We start from the raw sequence: 6,616 nt of genomic DNA, 5'->3' as shown, positions 1-6,616 counted from the left end.
ATACACAGAAGCCCTATAAAACGCCTCCACCTAACTGTGCGTTCATTTGCAATTCCAATTATGCCGAAGAGGGTCAAAAAGTGTTCACCATCACGCCCAATTACCCATCTCCTCGCTGTAAGAAGGAACCGGCTTCGATGACAAGGGTATATGGAAACTGAAAGGGTCTTGCCCAGTGCATCCGGGCAGCCGTTCCATCATCATAACTTGTTTCAGGCTTCTCGCTCCTGACTTTTATCTGCTGTTCTTGCATAGAGGCTTTGTTCAGAGGTCCTCCGCTTATTAAATAAGCCCTCCCGATATTCTGTAAATTATTTTCCCCATTTGTTGTTGGATTTTGTAAGTTACCGGAGTATCTTTGATTTTCCTGTTTCTTGTAAATAAGAGAAAATGCACAAGCCACCTGAAAATGCGATATGGAAACTTGGTTTGATTGATGATTAAAAAATATTCAAGAATGAATTTTATCAAAAAAATGACTGATCATTGCTCTTTACCTGTTGGGTTTAGATCAGTCTATTTAGTTATAAAACAAACTCACTCTCTCTCTCTCTCAATAAATAAATAAATACACACACATATACATACATACATATATATATATATATATATATATATATATATATATATATATATATATATATATATATATATATACCGTCCCTTATTTTGCAGTGCCGTATCCACATAATCATTTGCAGTAATCTGCGTTCAAAGGTTTTTAATATAAACCTGAAACAGATTATACTACAAAGTAGCTTTCAGTCATGGTTCATTGTAATGGTATGATATCTACAAAAGCTATGTACCAGTCCGTTAGTCTATTGCAATTCCCTGCAATACTCGGACAAACCCACTTTAGTTTGCAAAAATAATTGTTAAACTATATTCAATGCACACATCTGACAGTTTGCTATAAACCTAATATACAGTTCCATTACAATTTCTCACTAAAATTTCTTCTTCACAAAGTATAACTGTAAAGATGTCTATCGTATTTACACTAATTAACCAGTGCTGTGATGATGGGCCATATTAATTATCATTATTATTATTTCAGTAGATGAACCCCATTCACATGGAACAAGTACAAAGGGGCCACTTACTTGAAATTCAAGCTTCCAGAGAATGTTGGTTTCAACCTCCCACTGCAAACCCCACACTGAACAGTAACTGATCATGATACAGAGTTAGTGGTTTTTCATTGCCCTGGGGGAAGACGCGAACCCGCGACATGAGTGGCATGCCACGACACTAACCACTACACCAGCGGACCAACATAGGTTGATTGACACCTCAAGATCGGCGATTGCCTCCAAAGGAATTGGTCTACTGTATAGTTTTTCAGATGCGTGTAAAGTTTTGAAACTGACTTTTTGGGGTTTGTTTCAAAATTCTAATTTATCAGAGCTTTGTCCGGTCAACGACTAGCCTTCGTCAAACAACCGAATTCATGATTGTCATATATTTCCACAGTCCACTTGTCCTTCTTTGGCTGATGAAACTTCAATTTTTCCTTCTTTCACAAGGTGTAGAGAATTAAAAAGATCCCATTTTTTCAGGATTTTCAGCATCATATATCCTATGCAATTTTGCAACCAAGAGAACTTTTGACAAATACGGATTACGGGTTTTGGCACGACAGTAGAATGATTCCATCTCTGGGAATCTAGGTATGAGCTTTTTCACGGACTTCCTCAGTCTGTCATCCCGTTTAGATGCCACCATGCCTCCCACCTCTTCATTCAACAAGTACACCTGCTGAGTCGAGTTTTTTCAGACATATGGATACAGAAGAGTCAGTAAGGTTTTAATGTTTAAGAACATCACTCTACAGACCTGACAATACGCTCCGCCATCCTTACCAGGTAACAAATACTTCAGCGTGAATGACTTGCGACTAGGTTTATCAACTGTTTCGTTATAGTCTGACTGATATACTTGGTAATCCATTCACGCTGTTGGAAGACAGCCCATACTGTAAAATTCACAGATTAAGTTCTTGAAATCTTCCCCGTGTAAATATACCGTAAGACATTTCGCATACACGAGAATTGCAACGATACTTGAGCTGCATTTTGCCCGGCCTATCTTTTTTGAAAGATGGCTGCGGTGTAAGGAAAACACGTGTAAGGAAAACACTTATACCGTGTATGTGTGTATATATATATATATATATATATATATATATATATATATATATATATATATATATGTTTTCCTTTGCAACCTTTCATGAATTCTTCACCTTTGTGGGAAACAGAATCCCAGTCGACATCCTTTACTGTCCTTACACAATGTAACTTTCTGCCAAATGAACATACGAACTTGTGAAATGAGCAAGGACAGTCTTGCCACCATCATAGGAACATGTTTTCTTAGAATTGTATTGGTCGCAGATTAGGAAGCGCCCACTATCATCATCATCATCATCTTCATGGCCATCATTTGGAAAATGAAAAAGTTTCATCTGCATCTGAATCGTTACCAACATCATCAGAAATATACCTGTCACTTTCACCGAACCAACTTCGCAAAGACGTGGTACGTTATCGTCGTCATCATCAGAATCACCTTTGCAAAGTTACCGATGTCACGATCAACGTCAATTACTACTCCAGTCCACACACACAGGTAGTTACTACCACATCTTCACTTGAAAGCCTCTTTGCTCTGGTTTACCTTTCCTATACCTAACAGCTTTATTACTATTATTACGAGCTTGTTGGAACGACGCTGCTGTCTCCCCTACCCTCCTGATCCCCTACCTACCCTGCTCCCACCTGGGGCGGACAAACAGGTTTGCATGAGGAGGGTGGATGTCTCCCCTACCCTCCCGTTCCCCTACCTACCCCACCCAAAGCGGGGCGGACAAACCGGTTTGCAGGGTGTGTGTGTGTGAGTGTGTGTGTGTGGCTGTGTCACGTCTCTCTTACTGTCACCCGGGGGAGGACAAACACGATCGACTCGGATTTTATTATTATAGATAGATTATTATTCAGAAGATGAACCCTATTGATATGGAACAAGGCCACAGGGGCCACTGACTTGAAATTCAAGCTTCCACAGAATTCGACGCTCATTAAGAAGCAAATTTCAAAGAAACAAAATTCCTGTAGTTTTCATTGTCCCATTTCACAAGAGGTCTGTTACGGTGCGTGCTCGCTACACTAAAACATGTCATAAGCACGCGTCAGAAACTTATCACACATATCACAACACTGGATGCTCTTACCTAAAAAAAAAAAAAATGCACGCTTGACGATATACTATCTACCTATCTATATCTATACATTATATATATATATATATATATATATATATATATAATGTATAAATATATATATAATATATATGTATGTGCATGTCTATTACTGAACTTAGGAAAACTCCGCTGGCTTAACTACATGTACACACACGCTCAAGCTGAATTGCTCTACGCCCTTTTAATCTTCCTTCTCTAACGAGCCCAATTAACCTTTCCTAACTACAATAACCAAAACGATTTGACTGGAGAAACTGAAATAATGCAAATGCATTCTACAACTAAACAAGTAAAAAATGCGCCGGAAATCAGTTTTCTGCACAGCGTATAATGTTGTATGAAACTCTCAACCACATCCCATGAAACTTTCAGCCACGGCCCGGTGGTGGCCTGTGCTTCTGGCACCTATAGCAGTGCCAGACGCACGACCACCGCTAAGTTTAACCTTAAATAAAAACTAAAGAGGCTAAAGGGCTGCAATTTGGTATGTTTGATGACGGGGGGGGGATGGTGGATAATCAACATACCAATTTACAGCCCTCCAGCCTCAATAGTTTTCAAGATCTGAGGGCGGACAGAAAAAGTGCGGACGGACAGACAAAGAGCCACCTCGAGTTTTCTTTTATAGAAAACTAATATATAAAATAAAGTGCATGACGTCCAACGTAAATAAAATTACATTATGGAATATATGATACAAAAAAAAAGGAAAAATATAAAATAAACTATTGATGATATACGCCACGTAACATATAACGCGAAAAGACCGAGCACCTTATGGGCAGGCTAATAACCAAATGGTTAGGGTAGCAGCTAGGGGTTTTGGTTCATGAAGTGAGAAACAATACACCGAGGTTCTTACAGTCTTTCATCGTTTTGTCATGCTTCTCAGTTGGTTCAGCCGGGTGGGCGTAAACGCCATGCCCGTCATTGGGCAAAACTGACAGCCACCAAACACGATATATTCAAAGCCATTCGTTACTTCCAACACGTTTTCCAAAGGGCATATTCGCGCATGATCAAACTACCCAATAGTCCCTTTCCCTTTCAACACAGACGGTGGTTCCTGCGCCCTTTCTTTTTCTTCCGCGACAAAGCTTCGGTTTTCTAGTCTATAATCTGTGGCGATTTGCTTTTGGATTTTATCGCCTTGATGACTATTTATTTCATCCATCGCGAAATGATCTTCAACGCTGGAGAACTTATTTCAGAGGAGGGAAGCTACTAACATGGCCCATCATCTTCACCCCTTATCTTCAGTTATCGTTCTTGTCTTCACATCCGTGTTTTATTTTACACTATAAAAAGCCTTCTTTTAGTATACTGCTTCAAACATTTCCGCTCAACATACGTAACTTACAAAATAACTTATTTCATTTTAAACTTTCGTACAACTGGCTATACAGGATTTTTATTCTTTCTACTATTCCTCGTCCTTTCCTTTCACTGGGCCGTGAGCCAAGCTAACCACTTATTAAGACAACTTTTCATAGCAACGTTGAGCGAAGTTAAAAATTCTCTCCTGAGCTGCTCCCACTCTTCCCAACATATATACAGGGCCAAAGTATGGGGGGGGAAAAGGGTACTGCAGTCCTGGGGCCCGGCAGTTTGTGGGGCCCGTGAAAGCAGCTTATATATATATATATATATATATATATATATATATATATATATATATATATATATATATATATATATATATATATATATATATATATATATATATATATACATACATATATATATATATATATATATATATATATATATATATATATATATATAGGAAGCAGATAATATTTTCATTTTCTAATATATATTTATATATATTTTTGTTTATTGATTTGTTTATATACTTGATAATTAATATATCTATTTGTTTATTTATTCATTTATTTATCTATTTATTTATTCATTTAGGCCCCTACCTATAAATTTATGTATTTATTTATTTATTTGATATTAGTTAACCAGATCACTGAGTTAAATTAATAGTTAAAAATAAAAGTTTATGTCACTGTTTGTCATGGGCCCCCAGACTTTTATAAACAAAATCATGGGAGCAAAAAGATGCTCAAGGGGCCCATAAATCCCTTAACAAATACATTAATTTATTGAACCGCTTAGGCCGGGAGCTAACTACAGTTTATAGCTTAGAAGCCCTTTATTCTTATCTCACCTAATTCGTATTGTAATTTGCAAATGCTCATTTCTGTTAGATGAGAAATTTTCATAGAGCGTCTGAGTTTATAAAAATATTTGGGAATCTTTCGCATACAATCATTGTAAACAAATTTAGCTCTTGGCCAACCTTTGGTGACTTGGTATAAAACATCTGTGGTAACGGAATCCGAATAGCAACAAACTGCGCTGTAGCCTGCCTACATGTTTTGAACCTGCTGTCAACTTTGGTTCCCTGCTCCATACGTTGGGTTAGAAGATAAGTGTTGTTCACAGTGATATGTCTACCTGAGATCACTCGATTTACTATAACTTAGTGGTAACGGAATCCGAAAGCAACAAACTACGCTTTAGCCTATATGCTTAGAAGGCTGTTGTGCATGACTTCCTGTTGCATCCATTAGCAAGGACAGTTCAGGTCAGAAGACAATTGTGTTATTCATTGTGAATTAGTGATAAGTCGACGTGAGATCACGGGATTTACTCTAACCACGTCTAAGCCTACTCATCTTGTAAGGTAACTTATAATGTTATGATTTATGTCATTATCCGGTATCGTCCTATTGTTTCCACTATAGCCTATGTTTGATGAATCTGAAGTTGTGAAAAATTTATAACTGAAATTCCTGATTAACGTTAAATAGGCTTCAGCTTCTATTGAAACTAGCCCAGTGATTTGGCATGTATGCCTATAGTTTATGTAATGAAATAATGATATTCTCATGTACATATGCAAGCATACACAAACACACACACATACAGATACATACATACGTACGTACGTACATACATAGCCTACATAGGCTACAAACATAGCCTACATGTACAAACATATTACCAAAAAATAAGAAATATGTAAAAATATAAGAAAATATATATTATAAAACAACATACTTTGATTTTAAAGACAATTATTTTGAAGAAACGATAAAATGCATACTAGTGGAAGGTGCCAAATGTATTTTAAATGGCAAGAATATTAGGCTTACAGGGCGAGGGCCTAAAGTAATAGCCTAATTAATTAAGCTCTCTATTCTTTGGCAAGTAGTCAACGAAAACGATCATTTTGGCACACAAAATATTGAAGGTTGTGGCACTATATAACTAGCCCATTGGCAAGTTTTGGCAATACATTAAAAACTTGATTACTTCACAGTTCACATAGGTTAA

This window comes from Macrobrachium rosenbergii, chromosome 25 (assembly GCF_040412425.1).
Source record: "Macrobrachium rosenbergii isolate ZJJX-2024 chromosome 25, ASM4041242v1, whole genome shotgun sequence".
NCBI classification, from domain to species: domain Eukaryota; kingdom Metazoa; phylum Arthropoda; class Malacostraca; order Decapoda; family Palaemonidae; genus Macrobrachium; species Macrobrachium rosenbergii.
The sequence above is the reverse complement of the archived record's forward strand: the minus strand, read 5'-3'. Positions refer to the sequence as shown.